Source organism: Macaca fascicularis, chromosome 6 (assembly GCF_037993035.2).
Source record: "Macaca fascicularis isolate 582-1 chromosome 6, T2T-MFA8v1.1".
In the NCBI taxonomy this organism is placed as follows: Eukaryota; Metazoa; Chordata; class Mammalia; order Primates; family Cercopithecidae; genus Macaca; species Macaca fascicularis.
In genome coordinates this window covers 111,484,758-111,509,082 of record NC_088380.1, presented here as the reverse complement: position 1 = coordinate 111,509,082, position 24,325 = coordinate 111,484,758, and the positions used below count along the sequence as shown (strand labels likewise).

Below are 24,325 nucleotides of genomic sequence, written 5' to 3'. Positions count from 1 at the left end.
TCTCTCCTCTCGTTGGAGTTCCTGAGAAATGGGAAATCAATTAAATGGCTCTATTAAAAATGAGCCTAATGCCCATACCCAAATGTCATATAGTAGGATCAACATCAGTGATTAAGACCAAAAATTTAAGCTAGACTTTCCAGATTTTTAAGGCCTGTATTCAAAGTACATTTATAACTACATTCTCAGCTGCCACCTAAAGAAAGGAAAAGAAACAAAGGGTTCTGATAGATTAGTCTATTTTCTCTAAAAATGCAATGTGGCAACAAAATAAAGAATAGGATTTAAAAAAAAAAAAAAGGATAATGTGACTGATCTGCCTTGAAGAACCAGTTCTGCCTTAATTTATTCATCTCACATGTCAGAGAGGAATGTAAATTAAGAAATAATATATAGATTTATGGTTGGTAATAATAGCAGCCTAGCCAACTAGTCACATGTCCAAATTAATGTTCTTGAACTTTGAATTATCAGATTCACACTTCTTCCTTCTTTTGGCAAAAGAGAAAACAGGTGAGCAATGACAGACCTTTAGGAAATAAAGATCTGGAAAAACTTCTCTCTATGATATATATCAATTGATATGTCAATTGTAAAACAGAGGAAAACATGTTGAATATATTGATCAACTTAGAATTTTACATAATACCTATTGTATTAGACCATTCTTGCAATGCTATAAAGAATATTAAGACTTGGAAATTTATAAAGGAAAGAAGTTTAATTGGCTTACAGTTCTGCAGGCTGTACAGAAAACATAGGGGCATCTGCTTCTGGGGAGACCTCAGGAAGCTTACACTCATGGCAGAATGTAAAGGGAGAGGAGGTATATCACATAGTGAAAGCAGGAAAAAGATAGAGAGAGGAGGTGCCACACTTTTTTTTCCAAATACATTAGATTTTAATGTTTAATATCTAATATTATTGCTTTTGGATATATATTTCCCTGAACCAAGAATACAGTGATAATTGCATAAAAAGATACACATATAAAAAGTAGTTCTCCATTTTCCCAGGAAAAAATTCACGCATAATTTCTAGAATAGTTAAGTTTCTTGTTTTAATTGTAATTGAAGTCTTTACCATCTCATGTATTAGCTATGTGACTTACATATTTAAATTAATGTTATTAAACAACTGTTGCAATTTATAAATGTAAAGTGCCATTATTCAGTAAATAGACTCCTCCATGAGTGGATGTGTTCCTTCTCCCACCAACTATTGAAGCAGAAATATACATTAGTTTAATTTTATTCATAGATGATACACTGCTGCAAATGCTAATTCTCTTCTCCATTCCATGTTGATTTTGTGTATACCTGTGAGTTGTTCAGAATGCATCAACAATGTCTTTAACGATCAACATTAAGATGAGCTAGGCTTGGGCTTTCGATGAAGACTGACCAATGGTTTCGATGAAGTCAGATCATCACTGTCTGAATCAAGTGATCTGACCTATCCCTGGTAGCAAGAACTTTTTGAAGTCCCTTTTCAAATGCTACTGCCACATTTGTGGCATCTTTTGCACTTGTTTCAAATTAAGGATAGTCGCTGTCATCCCTACACCAGGCTTGGGCTTCTTCTGCAGACACCTGCTGTTCGCTATGTCAGTCTTGTTACCCAAAATCACAAAAGGAAAGCTTTTGGGTTCTTCCACATCAGCAAAATATATGAATTATTTCTTCCAGTTACTCAAGTTCTGGAAGCTTTGGAATTATCAACACTAAAAGTAAGCAGGCAGCAGTCACAACCTCTGTAAAATGGCATCCTCAGGCTTCAGAATCACTCCTGACCTGCTGTGTCCCAATTCTACATGGTACCAAAATATCCATCCACTTCCAAATCTTTACTTAAAAATTCTACACCTATTGTATGGAAGAACTGGGTATCAAACTTACTAGTTACATATCTGTTCATAAGACAGCTCTTCCCAACTTCACCATCTCCAAACAGAATTACTTTAAAAAGTGATGATTTTCCTGCCATTGTTAATGTCAAGAGCTTTGGTTTCAGAACTCTTAATTGTTCAACTCAATCATCATTATCTCCTAGTGTTGTTGAGAGATTCACTCAAATGACAGGGAGAAAGTATTTCATCACAATGCCAGGCTCATTATAGGAGTGCAAGAAATTTCTCATGGCCACACAGACCTCTGGGCTGGCCCATCTGAGTGCAATGAAACAGAAAGAGGATTGGGACCTGCCGAGCAGAAGGTGGAAGTGGTAGAGATGTCAGGCTCTGGCTCCACTGGCTGCCATCAGGTGCAGAGGAAATAACATGGCCCCTAGCTTCGGTCGGCTGCCACACATTTTTAAACAACAAGATCTTGCAAGAACTTACAAACAATGGGGAGGACAGTCCCAAGGGGATGATGATGCTAAACCATTCATAAGAAACCCACCCCCATGAGCTAATCATCTCCTACCAGGCCCACTTCCAACACTGGGCATTATAATTCAACATGAGATTTGGGAAGGGACACATATCCAAACTATATAACCTACTATGGTTATATTAATTATAACAAAAATAAAATTAAACTGCATCCTTGGATAAGGAAAATGGAAGAAGTTACATTATAAAAAATACTTCAACATCTTTTTGAAAAGCAGAAATTGAATAAAAAAATAGATACAGCATAGCTAATTTTTCAAACAAGAGTGTCAAGTGAAAGGGCTAGCCATGAAGAACTCTCATAAAAAACTTGCTAATTACTTCCATAGAATTCTGAGTTTTTGATTTTGCTGGCAAGTTCTAGAATGGAAAACATGAACTTATTTTCTTTCTTTCTTTCTTTTTTTTTTTTTTTTTCTCAGACAGGGTCTCGCTCTGTTGCCCAGGCTGGAATTCAGTGGCATGATCTCAGCTCACTGCAACCTCCGCCCCCCAGGTTCAAGTGATTCTCCTGCCTTAGCCTCCTGAGTAGCTGGGATTACAGGCGTGTGCAGCCATGCCCGGCTAATTTTGTATTTTTAGTAGAGGCGGGGTTTCACCATGTTGGCCAGGCTGGTCTCGAATTCCTGACCTCGTGATCCGCCTGTCTCGGCCTCCCAAAGTGCTGGGATTACAGTCGTGAGCCACCGCGCCCTGCCACAAAAACTTATTTTCAAATTTATATAGAGTACAACTGGCCTCCTCTCCTCCCTCACCATTCTCCCAAAATAAAACTCAGAATACAGTGGTCAGGAGCCTAAAGCCTAGGCAAAAAAAAAAAAAAAAAAAAAAAAAAAGAAAAAAAGAAAAGAAAGGTTTAATCCCGGCAAGACAGCAGAATCCTGGGATTACCTGTTACAAAGGAAGATTATAATAATTTATGGAGTTGGAAACCAGGTGAGAAGTGGTCATAGAAACAATTGCACGCCTACATATAGCCTATTACTTTGCCAGCCTGTTCCATAGGACCCCTAGGACAGGGGCACCCAGTAATGCTTCCTGGTAAGTAGTTTAAAGAATTGTCATTTGGAGAAATAAAGAGTTCAAGAGAAAAGATAAAGAGAAAAAGATACTTACTGAAATTTGTATAACTAACTGCCTTAATATCCTGAAATAAAACAGCATTGTCAACAAGGCCCATATGTACTCATATTGCCCTAAGTCCAAATCAGATCAGGTAGTATCTCATTAATCTTATGATGAAAGCTCTCAACATAAGACAACATTAATGTTGTTATTACTATTAGAAAGTGTGAGGTCTTCTACTCTGAACCTACCTAAACTTGTTTATTTCAATGAACAATTTTATTAATTTGTACTAGATATACTTTGACTCTCTATTGTTCCCTGCATATTCTTTTTAAAACTCTTTATTTTTAATTTTTGTGGGTATACAGTAGGTGTATATTTATGGGGTACATGAAATATTTTGATATAGACATGTAATGCATAATAATGTTGTGAAAATGGGGTATCCATCCCCCTCAAACATTTACCCTTTGTGTTACAAACAATCCATTCATACCTTCTAGTTAAATTATTATTGACTATGGTAACCATGTTGTGCTATCAAATACTAGATCTTACTCATTCTTTCTATTTTATTGTACCCATTAACCATACCCATCTTCCCAACAGCCCCCTACTGCCCTTCCCAGCTTCTGAAAATCATTATTTTACTCTTTATGTCCATAATTTCAATTATTTTGATTTTTAGATCCCACAAATAAGTGAGAATGTATGATATTATGCCTCACTTGTTCCACTTAAAATCACTACCTCCAGTTTCATCCACGTTGTTGCAAGTGACTGAATCTCATTCTTTCTTATGACTGAATAGTATTCCATTGTGCATATGTACCACTTTTCTTTATCCATTCATCTGTCAACTTAGGTTGCTTCCAAGTTTTGACTATTATAAACAGTGCTGCAACAAACATGGGAGTACAGATATCTCTTTGATATACTGATTTCCTTTCTTTTGGGTATATACCAAGCAGTGGGATGGCTGGATCACACGGTAGCTCAATTTTTAGTTTTTTGAGGAAAGTCCAAACTGTTCTCCATAGTGATTATGCTAATTTACATTCCCACCAGCAGTATATGAGGATTCTCTTTTCCAAATCCTCACCAGCATTTGTTATTGCCTGTCTTTTGGGTATGTCCCATTTTAGCTGGGGTGAGATGATATTTCATTGTAGGTTTTGATTTGCATTTTTCTGATGAACAGTGATGTTGAGCACCTTTCCGTATATTTGTTTGCCATTTCTATGTCTTCTTTTGAATGTCTATTCAAATCTTTTGCCCATTTATGAATCAGATAATAGTTTTTTTTCTATAAAGTTATTTAAGCTCCTTTTATATTATCATTATTACTCCCTTGTCAAATGAGTACTTTGCAAATATTTTCTCCCATTCTGTGGATTGTCTCTTCAATTTGTTGATTGTTTTCCTTGCTGTTTGAAGCTTTTTAACTTGATGTGATCCCATTTCTCCATCTTTGCTTTGGTTGCCTGTTCCTGTGAAATATTACTCAGAAAATTTTTCTCTAGATCAATATCTTGGAGAGTTTTCCCAATGCTTCCTTGTAGTAATTTTGTAGTTTGAGGTCTTGAATTTAAGGCTTTAATCCATTTTGATTTAATTTTTGTATGTGGTGAGAGATAGAGGTCTAATTTTTTTCTGCATATAGATAGTATGTTTTCTCAGTACCATTTATTAAAGAGTTTTTTCTGCAATGTATATTCTTAGGACCTTGTCAAAAATAAGTTCACTGTTGGGGTGCGGATTTGTTTCTGGGTTCTCTATTCTGTTCCATTGGTCTATGTGTCTGTTTTTGTGCCAGTACTATGCTGTTTTGAATAAAATAGTTCTGTAGTAATTTAAAGTCAGGTAATATGATTCCTCCAGTTTTGTTATTTTTGCTTAGGATAGCTTCAGCTATTATGGGTCTTTTGTGGTTTCATATGAGTTTTAGGACTTTTTTTATTTCTGTGAAGAATGTCATTGGTATTTTGATAGGAATTGCATAGAATCTGTAGATGACTTTGGCTAGTATGGACATTTTAACAATATTGATTCATATGATCTATGAACAAGGAATATCTTTCTTATTTTTGGTGTCCTATTCAATTTCTTTCATCAGTGTTTTACAGTTTTCATTAAAGGAATCTTTCACTTCTTTGGTTAGGTTAATTTTCAGATATTTAATTATATGTCTGGCTATTGTAAATAGGATTACTTTTTTATTTCGCTTTCATATTGTTCATTATTGGCATATAGAAATGTTACTGATGTTTGTACATTGATTTCGTAACCTAAAACATTACTGAATTTTTTTGTCAATTGTCAATTCTACTAGTTTTCTTCTGGAGTGTTTAGGTTTTTTGAAACATAATATCATCAGCAACCAAAGATAACTGGACTTCTTCTTTCTCAGTTTGGATGCCCTTTATATCTTTCTCTTGTCTGATTGCTCTAGGTAAGACTTCCAGCACTATGTTAAATAACAGTGGTGAAAGGGGCATTGTTTTCATGTTCCACATCTTAGAGCAAAGGTTTTCAGTGTTTCCTCACTCAGTATGATGCTAGCTGTGGGTGATTCATATATGGCCTTTATTTTGTGGAGATATGCTGCTTATATACCCAGTTTTTTTTTAAAGCTTTTATCCTAAAGGGATGTTAAATTTTGTCAGATGGTTTTTCAGCATTAAGTAAAATTATCATATGCTTGTTGTCCTTTTCATTCTGTTGATATGATGTATTACATTGATTGGTTTTCATATGTTGAACCATCCTTGCATCCCAGGGATAAATCCCACTTGGTTATGATGAATGTATTATATTTAATACATGTATTGTTGAATTTTGTTTGCTGGTATTTTGTTGAGAATTTTTGCACCAATATTCATTAGAGATATTGGCTTGTAGTTTTGTTTCTTTAAAGTGTCTTTGCCTGGTTTTAGTATCAGGGTAATACTGGCTTCATAGAATGATTTTGGAAGTATTATCTCCTCCTCTATTTTTTAGAATAGTTTGAGTAGGATTGGTATTAGTTTTTTCTTTAAATGTTTGTTTTTTTTTTACTGAAGATATTTTTGTATGGCTTTAATCTCATTACTTGTCATTGGTTTGTTCAGGTATTGGATTTCTTTGTGGCTCAGTCTTGGTAGGTTTTATGTGCCTATGAATTTGTCCATTTCCTCTATATTTTCTAATTTATTGACATATAGTTGCTAATAGTAGACATTAATGACCCTTGGAATTTCTCTGGTATCAACTGTAATGACTTTTTCTTCATCTCTGATTTTATTTATTTGGCTCTTCTCCATTTTTTCTTAGTTGGCCTGGCTAAAGGTTTTCAGTCTTGTTTTAACCTAAAAAAAATCAACTTATTTTTTCTTTGATTTTCTGTATGCTTTATAGATTTTGATTTTATTTATTTCTGCTATAATGTTTATTATTTCTTTTCTTCTACTAATTTTGGTCTGAGATGCTCTGGTTTTTCTAATACTTTAAGATGCATCATTAGGTTGTTTATCTGAATTTTTGTTTCTCTTTTTTGATCCAGGCACTGATAGCCAAAATATTCCCTTTTAGCACTTCTTTCTCTGTATCCCATAGGTTATGGTATGTTGTGTTTCCATTATCATTTGTTTGAAGTAATTTTTAAATTTCCTTCTGAATTTCTTCATTAACTCACTTGTCATTTAAGAGTATGTATTGTTTAATATTCATGTGTTTATATAGCTTCCAAAATTTTTCTTTTTATTGATTTCTAGTTTTAGTTTACTGTGTTCAGACAAAATGCTTGAAATGATTAAAAAAAAATTTGGAATGTTTTCAGACTTGTTTTGTTACCTAACATATGGTCTATCCTTGAAAATGATCCATGTGCTGAGGAGAAGAATGTATATTTGGCATCCTTGAATGAAGTGTTCTGTAAACATCTGTTAGGTCCATTTGATCAATAATGCAGATTAAGTCTGATGTTTGTTTGTTGATTTTCTTTCTGAAAATCTGTTCAAAGCTGAAAGTCGGGTGCTGAAGTCTCCAACTATTATTGCTTTGGTGACTCTCTCTCTCTTTATCTAATAATATTTGTTTTATAAATCTGGTTGCTGTAGTGGTGGGTGCATATATATTTCAAATTGTTATGTCCTCTTGCTGAACTGACATCTTTCTTCTTATAATTTTTGTCTTGAAATCTACTTTTTCTGATATCAGTATAGCTACTCCCGCTCTTTTTTGGTTCCTATTTGCATGGAATATCTTTTCCTTTCCCTTTATTTTTACTCTTTGACTATCTTTATAGGTGAAGCGTGTTTCTTCTAAGCAACAGATCATTGGGTTTTGCTTTTTCATTCATTCAGCTAGTCTATGTCTTTTGATTGTAGAGTTTAGTCTATTTACATTCAACATTGCCATTGATGAGTAAGGACTTACTCCTGCCATTTTGTTACTTATTTTATACTTGTTTTGCTATCTTTTCTTCCTTCTTTCTTTCCTTCCTGTCTTCCTTTTAGAGAAGATTATTTTAGAAAATGATTTTGGCTTGAGGTTACCATGAAGTTTGAAAACACTGTCTTATAAACCATTATTTTAGTGATACCAACTTAACAACTTAATATTGTTTGCCTAAACAAATGAGCCAACAAATAAGCAAAAATAAAACAAGCATTAAAAAAAAAAACAAGCACAAAGAAAAACAAACATTCAACAAATGAACAAAAAGAAAACTAATAAAAACAATCTACCTTAACTTTGTCCATCAGCTTTTTACCTTTTTGTTGTTTTTATTTATATCTAATTGTATTGCATATGTCTTGAAAATTTATTGTAGTCATTATTTTTATTGTTTCATTATTTAGTCATTCTACTTAAGATAAGAGGGTTTACGTACCACAAATTACCATGCTATAACATTCTGTGTTTTTCTGTGTATTTATTATTGTCAATGAGTTTTGTACCTTCAGACGATTTATTATTGCTCATTAGCATACTTTGAAGTACTCTCTTTAGCATTTTCTGCAGGACAGTCTGGTGTTGATGAAATCTCTCAGCTTTTGTTGTCTGGGAAAGTCTTTATTTGACTTTTATATCTGAAGGATACTTTTGCTGGATGTACTATTTTAGAGTAAACATTTATTTCCTTCAGTACTTTATACATGTCATGTCACTCTCTTCCCACCTGTAATGTTTCTGCTGAATAGTCTGCTGTCAGACATATTAGAGTGCCATTGTATGTTATTTGTTTATTTTATTTTGCTGCTTCTAGGATTCTTTCTTTATTTTTGATGTTTGGAAGTTTGATTATTAAATGCCTTGAGGTAGTCTTCTTTGGGTTAAATCTCTTGGTGTTCTATAACCTTCCTATACTTGGATATTCCTAGCTTTCTCTAGATTTAGAAAGTTTTTTTATTATCCCTATGAATAAATTTTCTACCCCTGTTTCTTTCTCTTCCTCCTCTTTAAGTCCAATTACTTAGATCTGCCTTTGTGCAGCTGTTTTCTATATTCTGTAGGCATGTCTTATTTTGTTTTATTGCTTTTCCTTTTGTTTCTTCTGGCTGTGTATTTTCTAATAGTCTGTTTTTAAGCTCACAAATTCTTTCTTCTGGTTGATCAACTCTTCTATTAAAAGACTCTGATGCATTCTTCTGTATTCCAATTACAGATTCCACCCCAAAGTTTCTACTTGAATATTTTTAATTATTTCAATATCTTTGTTATATTTGTCTGAGAGAATCTATGTTATCTTGAATTTGAGTTCCTGAAAACAGCTCTTTTGAATTCTGTATGAAAAGTCGCATGTCTCTTTTCCTTCAGGATAGGTCCTTGGTGCCTTATTTAGTTCATTTGGTGATGTTATATTTTGCTGGATGGTGTTGATGGTGGTAGATGTTCTTTGGTGTCTAGGCATTGAAGAGTTAGGTATTTATCATAGTCTTTACTGTCTGGGCTTATTTGCAGCCATCTTTCTTGGGAAGTCTTTTTGGAAATTTGAAAAACTTGGGTGTTATGATCTAAGCTGTATATCCTTTAGGGGATACTCCAAGCCTGGTAATGCTGTGGTTCTTGCAGACTCATAGAGATAACACCTTGATAGTTTAGGCAAGATCCAGGAAAATTCTTTGGATTACAAGGCAGAGACTCTTGATCTCTTCTCTACTTTCTCTCAAATATAGAGTTTCTCTCTCTGTTCTGAGCTACCTAAAGTGGGGGGGTGGGTGGAGTGACACAAGCACCCCTGTGGCCACCAGCACTATGATTGCACTGGGTCAGACCTGAAGCCAACACAGCACTCGGTATCACCCAAGGCCTGCCGTAATTACTTCCTGGCTACTGCCAGGGACTACTGACCCTGGAGCTCTGCAATCAGACTCTGACGAAGTCATCTAAGTCTGTATTCTTCCCTTCAGGGCAATGAGTTGCCCTAGGTCTTGGGTGGGTCCATATGTGCCATTTAGGAATCAGGGACTAGAATCAAAAACCTTAGAAGTCTATCTGGTGTTTTATTGTATTGTGGCTCAGCTGGCAATTAAACCACAAAATGTAGTCCTTTCACTCTTTCCTCCTCTTTCCAAAGGCAGAGGAGCCTCACCCTGTAGCCATTATCACCCCAGGCCAGGAGTACTTCAAGACTACTGCTGATGTTCCCTTAATGCCAAAGGACTCTTCAGTCAGTTTATGGTGAATGCTTCCTAGCCTGGGTCTCACCCTTCTAGGTAGTGGACTCTCCCTCTGGCCTAGCACAGGTCCATAAGTGCCACCCAAGAGACAAGTCCAGGAATCAGGGACCCCAAGAGCCTGCTTGGTGCTCTACCCACCTGTGGCCAAGTTGGTATCTAAGGTGTAAGACAAAGTCCCCTTTACTTTTCCCTCTACTTTTCTCAAGTTAAAAGAGTCTTGCCCTGTCACAGCTGATAATGTGCTGGGTGTCACCTGAAGCCAGAGAGAGTCTCATCTAAGGCCATTGACATAGGACTTGAGTTTTGCTGGTTGTTATTCAGGGGCCAAGGGCTCTTCATTTACAAAATGATAAGTTCTATCAGAACTAGGTCCTTCCCTTCAAGGCAACAAGTTTCCCTCCGGTGTAGGGTGTGGCTAGAAATGTTTCAGAGCGAAGGCCTAGAAAATGAGCCTCAAGACTCTGACTGGTGCTCTACCCTGCTGTGGCCAAGCTGGTACCCAAGATGCAAGAGAAAGTCTCCCCACTCCTCTCTCCTCTCCTCAAGTGGAGGACCTATAAGCTATGCAGCCTTTTGAACCTGTAAGCTCTGCAGCCTGGGTTTAGGAGGTGGATAATGCCAGCCATCCTTAGCCACCGTGACTGGTGTCTCATCAGGTCACTTGTTTCCCCAGTCTACTGGCTCTGGGCCCACTTCAGCCCTAGGACTTTCCTAGGAGTTGCAGTTCTTGTGGCCTAGATTATCTTTCAAGTTTACTTATGACCCCACAGCACTTTAGCCCACGGTGGCTAGCCTTGCAGAAACTCATTAGGACCACTGGGATTGGCAATTCTCTTCTATCTAGGGTTGGTTTAAATGCTTTATACACAGGTGGGCATCAGCTGGTTTTGTTTTCTGCTATAACAATGCAAAACTGAGTTCAATGTCCTGATGGGTGGGGGTATCAATGATTCAAGACTGTTTTCCTATCTCTTCAGTGTGCCTTTCAGTGACATGAAGTGAAAACCAGGTACTGTGAGTGGTCACCTGATTTTTGGTTCTTACGAATGTCCTTTTTCGTGTACATAGTTGTTAAATTGATGTCCTTTTAGGAGGGACGATTAGTGGAACATTTTATTTCACCATCTTTGCTTTCCCCCTCACTCAGTGCATAAAGATTTAATTACCTCTTTCTGATTCTCTATACCTTTTTTCACTCAGTTACAGTCATTTATATTCTTATTTTTAATGAAATATTAATATTGGTAAGGTATAATGTTGGCATTAATTGTATACACATAAAATATTATGTTAATATGATGTCTTAAAGCATTGTTTCCATTCCTTTACTCACATATTCACTGTATCATTAGGTTATCTGCATGTACCTAATAAATATCATGCAGCATGTTTTTAAATCCAATCTGTGGCACTGTTCTTTTATAGGCAAGTTGAAGTCACATATGTATTGTACTTTCTGATTTATTTGGGCTTTTTTCATGTCATTTTGTTTTCTTTGTGTACTGTTTTTTTTTTTTTTTTTTTCTCACTTCCCTTCCTCTGAATACATCAGGTTTTCTTTGTGATTTTACTTTTTAAATACATTATATTTTAATTTTTAATTGTCTCTTTTAAATTACTAATGTGCAAACTCAGTTATGATAAAATGAAAGTTATGCTATATGTTTATCACTTTCTGAACAATACAAGAACCATTACATACACTTCATCTCAGATTTCTTTTTTGTTTTTTATATTAATTTTTATATTATATATTATATCCACTCTAATTTGTAAATTGTCTGAAATTACTCAATATTATTTTTCAGCAAATGATTATTGACTTGAGCTAGTTCTCCTGTTTTTGGCAAGTGACTTTCGTCACGATAGTTTATTTCTTTATTAAGTGGGATTTTTATTTTTGAGCTAAGTTTTCAGTGGCAGTATTTTTTGGTGGTTGTTGTTTCCCTCGGTAGAGAGTTCCATATGCTTTGACTCCAGAAACATTCCTTCACAACTTGCAGCTCTGGCTTACGTGATTCTAAGGTAGCAAGTGAGTCTGGACATGCTGTAGGCCATTCTTTAATTTTGGTGTTGAAAACCTACTACCAAGTAGAAATGCAATTCCAAGCCTCACAACCATGAGTTGTACAGGCTCCACGTTTCTATTTCTAATGATTAACTCTCCTATCATGCTTTAAATAGGAATCTAGTGGTTTCAGTTTTCTAGTCTGAGTAAAGCAGGCCTTTGTTCTGGCTGCCTTCTTCTGCTAGAGTGAATGCTATGTCTTCTCCTCCAGGTGGCACGTAACACCTTAGTCTGCAAACCATTAACCAAAAGGGTTTAACATCTATATATAATTCTAGTGTTTTCTTTTCTCATGGTTTCTAGCATCAATGGGTTTCTTTTTTCTTTAAAATGCAATTTTGTGTTGTTTTTATATGTCAAGTTAAATGGAATTATCTTTATTATATGAAAATTGGCTACTAGGACTTACACTTGGGAACAAATAGGTAATAATCATCCTGTATTTTATAAAAGGACCGGAACAATTATGTAGACTAACATTTCTTTCACTACTAATACACTACACTGACTACCTATCCTCTAGGTTTACTATTTGAACTTGGAAAAGAGTATTATTGAAAATAACAGTATAGATACAAGAAAGTCATGCAGTAGCCAGCAAAACAATTGTTTACAATGCTAAGGATGAGGAAATCTCTCAGTGGTCAAGTGGATGCTATAAAGGAGGTCTACTTTGAAAGAACTTCTCCTCCACCACTAAGGAGGCTGGCTGCTGAACAAAGACGCAGTGTAGACAGTTGTGGAATTAAAGAGGCCCTGCTGGATTCTATTTCTCACATCAGGAAATTGTGCAGAGGGTTTTTTAGCCTTCAGGATCCATGAAATATTTACACATGTTATCCACTTGATAAACAGCTTCTGTTCCCTGTCTTACATGAAAGTAAGCCTGTCTTAAAGGAGAAACGGCAGCAGACAAGTGTCTACAACAGTGGACAAATATGTATGTAAAAAGTACCTGCCTCTCACATCTATTCCTCCTTCCCACATGAATATGCCAGAGAGGAAACACAAAGAGGAAGAAAAGGAGCAGATGGAGGAGTCATCTCAGCAAAAGAACATACTTTCCCTGTCCTCCCCAAGTCATTCTTGCTAAAGCATGGCTGGTGTTGATGGGAAGAAGAATAACTAATGTTAATTGAACATAGAGTAGAATTTTAAACTTGAATAGTCTTCTTATATATGAACATGAACATAAAGTAATGGACGCTGCCCACAACTTGGTTAAGGAAAAGGGAGATTTAGAAAGACATGATAGAAGGCTGTGATTGCAGAAAAAAAATTAAAATCAATTTGTTCTCATGAACTGTGCAATAAAGCAGTTACACATATGTTTTTATACTGGGAGTGAGGCTTGTCTTTGTGAGCTCAGTCCTCCTTATTGATGGCATGTCATTTACTTAAAAATGAAATCATCTTCAATGTGGTGAGAAAAGCATGTTGCAGATTTTTTCTAGTCAAAACGTTGATTTATGTTAAGGAAAACATTTCTGAAATTCATAAATTTAAAATATTGAAATTGTAAGGGGGAGTAAATGTATGATAAAAGATGCATTACTTGGAATATATGTGTGTGTTCTTAAGCTGTAAGAATCACCTACAGAGACATGGGCTTTCCTGCCAGTTAGACCAGCATGCTCACATTTTCACACTGAGTTGGTTCCTAATCCACTCTTTCTTTTCTTCTAGTGGACCCAGACACTTGGACATTTTGCCTTTCTAATTGCTTCATGATAATGTTTTGCTGGATTCTATCCATAAATCCCTTTTATTCCTTCTTAGCTTTTTCCAAATAGATGCATATGGATCTATTTTATTTATTTTTTAAATGAAGAATGTAATGATAGCACCTATGTAAATACAGATGAACCAAATCTAGAATAAGAAAATTATATGAACTGATAAACATATTATAAAAGCTGATTATTAAAATTAAAATCACCTTGTAGTAGATTAAGAGCATGTGATTTGTATACTAATTTTTCTAGTGTGTTGTAGAAGAACTTGAGTTCAAATCTTTGCTTTATGTTTACTTCTTAGTCAACTTTAGACAAATCACCATGCTTTTGAATTATGCACTAATTTGTGGTAAAGAGTAAAATGTACATGTGTGTCTGTGAATGAGAGAGAGAAAGGAGAGGCAAGAAAGTGTATGTGTGCCTTTACCTATACAGGTACGCATTTAGACAGTACTTCTAGTGCAGTGCAGAGCATGTGGTAAACATACAATAAAGGATACATTATTTTCCACCGATACCCTCTTCTCTTTGAGTCAAGAATGATGAAATTCAAATGAGCAGCACACAAACTTGGGCAGGCCCTTGGAAACAAAGTGACCTGTTATGAAGCTCCATGTCCTCTAATAGGCAAAATAAACAATAGACTAGCAAAAACCTCAGTCGTTTTTTAAAAATAACTGAGGATAGAATCTTTTCCCCACTTTCATGCAAGAAATAGACCAGCCACTGGCACGTGAAACTGAAAACAATAAAGACTTAAACCAGATATGACAATAGGTTTTCTGAATATTTTACCCTTTGTGTTTTCTGTAATGGAACCATAATGGTTATAGCATGAATGTTATAGGGAGTCTGGACTGAGCTGAGGAACCCCGAAAGATGGCCCACCCCAGGTTATATTCCTCAGGATTTCCACTACTCTCTGGCTAAAGCATTGGAAAACATCACATTTCTAGGGAAGAGAGGAACAGAACGTGAGCTGTTTCAGCTCCTCTCTTCCCTATCTCAGGATATTACATTCTGGCACATTCTACGGTCATTCTTGAGAACTACAAGCAAAAAAATGGAGAGAACTGGGTCCATCCAGGGCAACCACTGGGTTCCTCCAAGGCCACAGTTTGGCTACAGCACTCTACAGTATGCACCATTTTATTTAATTCACACCCAAGGCCTGAAATTTCCATAGACCATGGGTTTATGTCTTCAGAAAATTACTGTTGAATGGTCAACATGTTATCGAAGTGGGGATAAAATTTATCAACAGTATCTTTAAAACAATATTATTAAGATAATTTTGTTACAGGTCAAACTGCAGAAATATATTCTTAAATTTTGAATAAAGAGTGATGAGATTGACACATATTAGAAAGATAAAGAACTTGAGCTAGAAAAGTAAAAAAAAAAAAAAAAAAAAAAAGTATGAGTTTCTAATTTGCCCAGGTCGTACCACAACCACTTGTGCTGAGCAAATTTTCTTGCTTTCTGTGTCTACCTTATCTCTGTTATCTGAGGTCATGAAGCCTAGAATTCTGACTTCTGATTTCTCCATGTTCTATGGTCTCTTTTTTGTCTGTTTCTCCCTATATATCTTTCTTTCCCTCTCCCTAACCGCTGCAGACACACACAGTGTGTGGATACTACAGCGTCATAGGACTACTAAGAATGGGAAAATTTGGTATCTCAAGCCTGAATGGGGTTAGGGGAGGGGAATAATTTTTTGCACCCAGGAGAGAAAGCTGAGTCAGTGTCACTCTAAGATAAAAGCTGCCAGTTTGTAGTAACTCTTCACAGAATGAGCCAAATAAATAATTACTTTGACCTTGTCTTTCTATCTAATTCTCAGTTCTTGCCTATGCTCCCCATTAGCTAATCCCCATTCCCCAGAAGCCATAGTGCAACAGACCCCAAGGGTTGCTCATATAGTCACAAAGCAGCTAGAGGATCTTGGGGAGAGGTTTAGGGAGGTGAATGAGAGATAACCAGTAGAGTAAAAAATTTTCAAATAAATAAATGTTTGCAACAGTTACTTCACAGTATTTAGACGCTTGATGAAACAAGTTCATACTAAAATTATAGTGGATTTATTCTTTATCCCAATTACCTAAATTACTTGTTCATAGACATATTTGTTTGTTTTCATGGTGCTAGGAAAGACCTGTCCGAGACTGGGTAATTTATACAAGAAAAAGGGTTTAATTGACTGACAGTTCTGCGTGACTGGGGAGGCCTCACAATCATGGTGGAAAGCAAGGAGGAGCAAATCACATCTTACATGGAGGGCAGTAGGCAAATAGAGAGCTTGTGCAGGGAAACTCCCCTTTATAAAACCATCAGATCTCTTGAGACTTACTCACTATCACAAGAACAGCATGGGAAAACTTGCCCCCATGATTCAGTTACCTCCCATTGGGTGCCTCCCACAATATGTGGGAATTCAAGATGAGATCTGAGTGGGGACACAGCCAAAACATATCAATAGAACAAATTATATATATATATATATGTATAATCTGTATTATTGATAGATGGATGGATGGATAGATAGATAGGTAGATACCTAGATAGATAGATAGAACTGGACAAGAGTACTCAGGATTTATATTCAGTGACGAACTGATGAATTTTACATAGTAGAGGAAAACAGTTCCCTACAGAACAAAGCTTTTTCATTGCTTTATTTTATTTTACTTTATTTTATTTTATTTTATTTTATTTATTAATTTTGAGACAGAGTCTCACTCTGTTGCCCAGGCTGGAGTGCAGTGATGCAATCTCAGCTCACTGCAACCTCTGCCTCCGATGTTCAAGTGATTTTCCTGCCTCAACCTCTTGAGTAGCTGGGATTACAGGTGCCCGCCACCATACCCAGCTAATTTTTGTGTTTTTAGTAGATACAGGGTTTCACCATGTTCGTCAGGCTGGTCTCAAACTCCTGACATCATGATCCATCTGCCTCCACCTCCCAAAGTGCTGGGATTACAGGCATGAGCCACCATGCCCAGCCTCATTGCTGTAAAGATACTGATTATGGTCAGCTATTTTTGAGACTTCATTAAGATCTATTCCAAAGAAGTCAAGTGATCAAAAGAGAAGAAAATCTAAATTAGTCCCTCATTCATACTATGGAAAACATTTTAGTAGAATGTTAAAATAAAAATTACTATAGTATTTGAAATAAATGTTTAATCTTAAGCACAAAATATTATTATTCTGTCCCTCATCAGGTCCTATGATCTAAATAAATTAGTTGTAAACCAAATATTAAAAGAAAACCACAACCTAAGTAACAACTTGATTTAAATTGCATTATTTTTCTGATATTATACATGATAATATTCAAGATGTATTATCCACTTAAATTTAGACTAACCATATTTCCATATCACCAAGAGAAGCAAATTTCTGGGTTATGGTCATTATACTATGGCTATGTTAAGTTATTAGCATTAGTGACTGGGTAGAGTTATGCTACCTTAACTCTCTTTACAATTTTTGCAACACTTCTTTAAATCTAAAATTATATAATAATAGAAAGCTTTAAAAAGGCTTATCAAAACCAAGTGTCTTAATACTGAATTACCTTTGATGATATATGTTTAAACACTGTTTGCAAAACTACAAATCTTCGGAATAAAATACGTGCATTTGGGAAAAGGACAAGCAGAAAAGTAGCAGTTGGAAGTCCATTAATAAAAATTTTCTGGCAGGCATATTTACTCTAAGAGTCTAAAGAAAAATAAGAACAAAAAGTATTAAACTTGTGACTTACAAATTTTAAAAATATTGCTGCATATTTAGTAGGAGGTTCTGGGGTTTTATTTTTCAGTCTTTTGAGAAGAGAAATATGTTTGTGTCAGATTTTGATATGGAATTTTTCTTGCATGAGACAAAAGAACGGAATTATATTGGAAACCTATTTTAGGAAACAATTTTAGTAATAATTGCCCATGAAATATAATAAAGCAAAAACATCAACTTAGTTGTCAGTAACCTAAATGACTGCCATCAACAGAGTCGTTTTTTGACAGCAGAATGAAAATACAAATTGTGTACTTACACCCACTATATTTACATTTTTAGAATAAAAAATCTTTCAGTTTATACCTTTTCATAGCCCAGAAAAATGAGTCACTTAGACAACTATAGTAAAAGTGCATTTTAAAATATTCTACTATTTATTTTTTAAAACTTAGGCATGTAGTTTAACAACTAAGAGACTCTGTGTCATCGTTTTGCAATTAGAATAATTAGATCTAATTTAATTACAGAATTGTAAAATGACTCAGAAAAAAATAGGTGTTTGACTAAGAAACTGAAAAGTACAATACCAGCTGATACGGTTTGGCTGTGGCCCCATCTAAAACCTCATCTTGAATTGTAATCCCCATAATCCTTAAGTGTCAAGGGTGGGACCAGGTGAAGGTAATTGGATCTTGGTGGTGGTTCCTCCCTTCTGTTCTCCTGATAGTAAGTGAGTTCTCACAAGATCTGATGGTTTTATAAGCCTCTGGCATTTCCCCTGCTTGCACTTCTTCTTGCCACTTTGTGAAGAAGGTGCTTGTTTCCTCTTCACCTTCTGCCATGATTGTTAAGTTTCCTGAGGCCTCCCAAACCATGCTGAACTGTGAGTTAATTAAATCTCCTTCCTTTGTAAATTATCCATTCTTGGGCAGTTCTTTATAGTAGTATGAAAACAAACTCATACGCCAACATTCATTTTACTGCTTAAACATCTATAATAATTTTTAAGAACAGCAGTGATAATCTTTATTCTAAGTAACAGAGTGCAGAGTAGAAAAAAAAAATGTACTGTTACTGGCACTTGACAAGTTTCAGGATTAGCATGAAGAGGTGTAGCCAAGAAATTTCTGAGATGTTCACCTCGAAAATCTAGGTAATACTGAGCTGAAACTTTAACTTCTTGACCTGAAGAACTCCAAAGCATTATCATTAATGTTTGCAAATTCCCAAGACCATGAATTCATCAGCTCCTGGCATCTATGTTCTCACACACCAGCAATTGTTTGCCTGCATCACTACGGAAGTCAAATTTAATCCTTTTATTGCGTGCACGCACACACACATACACACACTCACACACACATGCAATTCAATCACACAAAGTATTCAGGTATAAAATAAAATGAATTTTTATGGGTCCCAAGGATAATTCATTTTGTGCACAGCTGGTATCTTCCTCTCTTTTTCCACTTTCTTATCTCCTTATTCTTCCCTTGGCTTCTTTCTCTAAAAGGCCATCATTTTGTTGGTTATGGTCTGACTCTTTGAAAACTTAGGGCTTCCATATTCAATATACAGTCAAGCATCAATTAATGGCAGGAATACATTTTCTGAGGAAAGCATTGTTAGCTGATTTTGACATTGTACCAACAACACAGAGTGTAGTTACAAAACCCTAGGTGATATAGCCTACTACACACCTAAGCCATATGGTTCAGCCTATTGCTCCTAGGTTACAAACCTGCATAGCATGTTACTATAAGAATATACTTAAGTATATTACTTAAGTAATATAAAAATACTTTAAGAAATTGTAACACAATTGTATTAGTGTATGTAAACATATAAAGGGTATAGTGAAAATGCAGTATTATAAATTTATAGGACCACAATCTTATATGCAATCCATCATTAACCAAAACCTCACTATGAGTCACATGAGACATATTGTATATATAATTTATATATACCATTTATTTCTCCTTTGATGAATTATGCTGCCACTAGTTGAGGGAAAATATATTCTTCACATTATTATCTATGTTCCAGTAGTGTTTTGGTCATTTGATGAGCATTTAGACTAATGGGAGAAGGCTGGATACTATTCTTTTTTAAATTTGTTCATTTGTTACTCTTTGTATTTCATTTTAGTTAGTTTCTATTGCTATGCCTTTATGTTCCTGTTTTAAAATTGCCATTTATTTTAGATGACAGGTGGTGCATGTGCAGGTTTGCTACCTGGATATATTTCACCCAGGTTATGAGCATAGTATCCAATAGGTAGCTTTTCTGGCTCATGGCTCCCGCTCTCTCTCTTCCATTTAATAGTTCACAGTGTTTATTATTCTCATGTTTATGTCCCTGTGAGCTCAATGTTTAAGTAAGAACATGTCATATTTAGTTTTTTGTTCCTGTGTTAACTTTCTTAGGATTCTGACTCCACCCATGTTGCTACAAAGGACATAAGTCCATTTTTTTTTTTTTTTTTGAGACGGAGTCTCGCTCTGTCGCCCAGGCTGGAGTGCAGTGGCTGGATCTCAGCTCACTGCAAGCTCCGCCTCCCGGGTTCACGCCATTCTCCTGCCTCAGCCTCCCGAGTAGCTGGGACTACAGGCGCCCGCCACCACGCCCGGCTAAGTTTTTTTTTTTTTTTTGTATTTTTAGTAGAGACGGGGTTTCACCGTGTTAGCCAGGATGGTCTCGATCTCCTGACCTCGTGATCCGCCCGTCTCGGCCTCCCAAAGTGCTGGGATTACAGGCTTGAGCCACCGCGCCCGGCCCATAAGTCCATTTTTTATGGCTGTGTAGTATTCCATGGTATATGTGTACCACATTTTCTTTATCCAATCTATCATTGATGGGCACCTAGGTTCATTCTATGTCTCTCCTATTTGAATAGTGTGGCAATTAAGAAAATATGATATAAATTATTGGCTGTAGAAGAATGTATTTTCTAATCTCATATTAGGTATCAATTTTTTGATTATCATAAAATAGTGGATAGAAATATCAATAAAAATCTTTTCTTCCTGGAGGGAAATGCTTTTTAGAGTCTTATTTGACTTTAAAAATGTCAATTACATTATTTAAATTTCAGATGTCTCAAACACATTATAGTATTTTATATCCATATATTTTTCCCTATGCTCAGCATTGTACATTGTGGTTTTGCAGTATGAATTCAGTTGTTTTTCAAAAAGAAAGCCATTCTAGGTACTTCAAAGAGGAAGAATTTTTTATTTATAAAAAATAAAGTTTTAAAACGTATTGGCAGGATTAGGAAAGTAACTCTCCTAGAACATACCACTGAGTGTTCAAGAAATCAGGCAGTGCCAGAATCACAGGAACTGATGTTTATATTGTCAGCTGTCTGCATCATCAAAGTGGTTGATCTGTCAGAGAACAGCCAGAATCTTCTTGGCAAATCCATGCTGATCACCTGCTAAAATCCAGGCATTTGGCTGCTACTGCTGAAAACTCAATTACTGCTGAATCTCTCTAGCCGACCAAATCTCATATAAATAGCTCTCATTGGTGAAATCTAACCTGGAAGTGAAGAATCCTAATATGCTGTGAAAAATTCTGGGAAATATGCTTTTCTGGCTTTCAGTTCCTGCAATGTAAAAAGAATATAGAAAGATAACAATTCCATAGTTATCGACATGATTAGCAAACTAAGTTACGTAAATTTTATACAATTGAAAATGACTACTAGGTTCCCATCAAGCAGTGCTTGACCATAACTATTATAGGAAAGCAAATACAGGAGCAGTGGAGAACATTCTTACATACATTGATGGGTTTCAGTAGTCTTGAAAAGTAGCCACTGAGCAATGGAGCTAAATATATTTTTTAGCAGCAGAGAAACATATGACTCAATACAAAAAGGTAAAATAAAGAGGGGGGTCAGATTACAAATACAATTGCTTTTGAGATAGGTCATTTATTGTTAATGAACATAATTCTTCTCATTGTATAATATTAAATTTCCATAATATTAAAACTGCATGATGAATATATGATGCATAAATAACTCTCCTGTAAGATAGTTTTTTTAACTATAGAGTTTCTTATAGTAATGCCAATTTATTAATCTTTTCTGTGATCCTTAATCTTCCAGCAAAATGTTTTCATATGCTTTATCTTGAACACTGACTACACCTCATTTTGGTCCAAAAAAATAAATTATCCAATATATTAAGAATGTATATGACCCAAAATCTTACTTAACTTCTAAATATATTTCTATTTAATGCATGTTCAACAAAGATCATTTTCCAGACTAACAGATAACAAAATGTACTTTTTAAAATACCACCTTGTTCTACTGTTTGTTTTAGGTAAATACTGCATGGTAATAACAATAATAGCAATAATAGTTAATACTTACTGATTATTTATTAAGGACCAGGTAGTCTGCTAAGTATTTTATATGTATTATCTAATTTAATCTCCACAAAAGTGCTATGAAAACTGGTATTGTATTTATCCTCATTTTACAATTTATGAAATTTTACATGACTAATTTGCCTGTAGCTGAGTTTCAGACACAGGCAATCTGGATCTAGAGCTCACACTTTTATCTACTAATTCTTCCTGATGAACATTAATATGGTAACACATTAGACACTGAGGACTACTAAATAGGGGAAGTGGGGGAAGGATTTGTGGCTTGAAAAACTATTTCTTGGATACTATTCTAACTAAATGGGTCCAATTTACCATTGTAACAACCCTACACATGTACTCTGTGTATCTAAAATAAAAGCTGAAATTTAAAAAAAAACAAAAAAACAAAAACAAAAAAACTGTTCTCTCCAAATAACATTTCAATTGTTTTATAACATAGTATGCTTATAGAATAATAAAAGAGCATTAATAAAATCATCCAGAGAAACACATAACTTGGTGACATCTCTTCTTTGATGAGTTCCAAAGCAATGAAGCACTATTTGAGCTGCAACCATTCATGGAAATTGTCATGTACAACTTATCTAAGTCAGCTCTCAATGTATTAACACATACAAAGATGCTCTAAATGAGCAAATTTCATAAAACACCTGAAGAAGCAAACCTTATGAATACTGCAGAGAGATCAAGCTTTCCATGAGATCAAAAAGAAAGAGAGGAAATACTTAGAATCCTCGATGTTAGAGCCATTCTGACAGAGAGTCCTGTGTGAATACACGCTTTTCCAAATGCATTCATCTATTTAAAATAAATAATACTTATAATGTGATCATTAAAAGTTATATAATAAGTTTTGAAGAAAAAACAATCAATATTTGAATTGCTGAACAAACAAATTGCAACAAAGGAAAAGAAACCATATGTTTGGTTCAAAAGAGAAAACAGTAAGGAAACCATTGCATATTGGAGCTACAGATAGATACTGGTGTTTTTTTGTTTGTTTGTTTGTTGTTGTTGTTGTTGTGTGTGTTTTGTTTTTTTTTTTTTTTTTTTTTTTTTTTTGAGATGCAGTCTCCTTCTGTAGCCAAGCTAGAATACAGTGGTGCAATCTTGGCTCACTGCAACCTCCACCCCCTGGGTTCAAGCAATTCTTATGCCTTGGCCTCCCAAGTAGCTGGGATTACAGGCACTCACCACCACACCCAACTATTTTTTGTATTTTCAGTAGAGACGGGGTTTCACCATGTTGGACAGGATGGTCTCAATCTCCTGACCTCGTGATCTGCCCGCCTCAGCCTCCTAAAGTGCTGGTATTACAGTCATGAGCCACCGCACTCAGCCTAGATACTGATTTTTAATTGTATATCATTCATTGATTGCTGGTTGCCATGGAGTCCCAAATCATCAGAATCTGGGGAAAATTCTAATGTTAGAAATAAGTTTTGACGTTATAAACTCAATTTCGTAATCATGTTTTTTTCTTACCTCTATTTTATTTTGGTCATGTTGCCATTAAACATAAAAAGAAGAAAGAACATTACTTCTTAATAATAAAATAGTTGCTTTAAGTAGAGACTTGCCAACTGTGTATTTTAAAATGCTTGCAATAAAAAAATAATCTTTGTTTCATTGTTTTTCATTTTTTATTTTTCACACATTTTACAAGTTTAAAGAACTGCCCTTTTATAGTTTCCGTCGTTAAAATTTTCACACATTAATGGAAATACTAAAACAAAATATGATGATAAAAGTGGTTCTTAAATAATGCCCAAGAGAGCTCCTAAGACTGCCTTTATCTATTCCTTGCAGGCACAGCCTTAACATATCATAAGATGTGAACTCTATTTAGCTGACACTTTGGTGGTGTAAGTGTTTTTTACAACTAATCAGCACCTGAATAATCAAAGGTGTGTACCATCCGTCAGCTTTAATGAAGCATTAAAATACTTTAATGGAACTTAGGGTAATAAGAAAGTCTCTTATGCAGTTCATCTACTAACAAGAACATTGTCGGGATTAATAATAATGGAGTAAATTCTCCAACACAGAATGGGCCCTTACTTTGCCTCAGCCTCTCATTTATAAAACTAGAATTGTTTTGTGTGTTTCAAGGAGGTGTTGGGTATAATTAACGATTAAACTGTCATGAAGTATGAATATGTCTTTAGTTGAAATTATGGCTACAGTTCTTCCTTAAGGATCATTCATAAGAGAGAAAAAGGGGAAAAAAACAAACTATATAGTT

General features: G+C 35.2%; 1 pseudogene; it reads right to left on the bottom strand.

Moving 5' to 3' along the window:
- Positions 1-1,365: 1,365 nt before the first annotated feature.
- Positions 1,366-1,986, bottom strand: LOC102139902 (ras-related protein Rab-9A-like; annotated as a pseudogene).
- Positions 1,987-24,325: the final 22,339 nt, after the last annotated feature.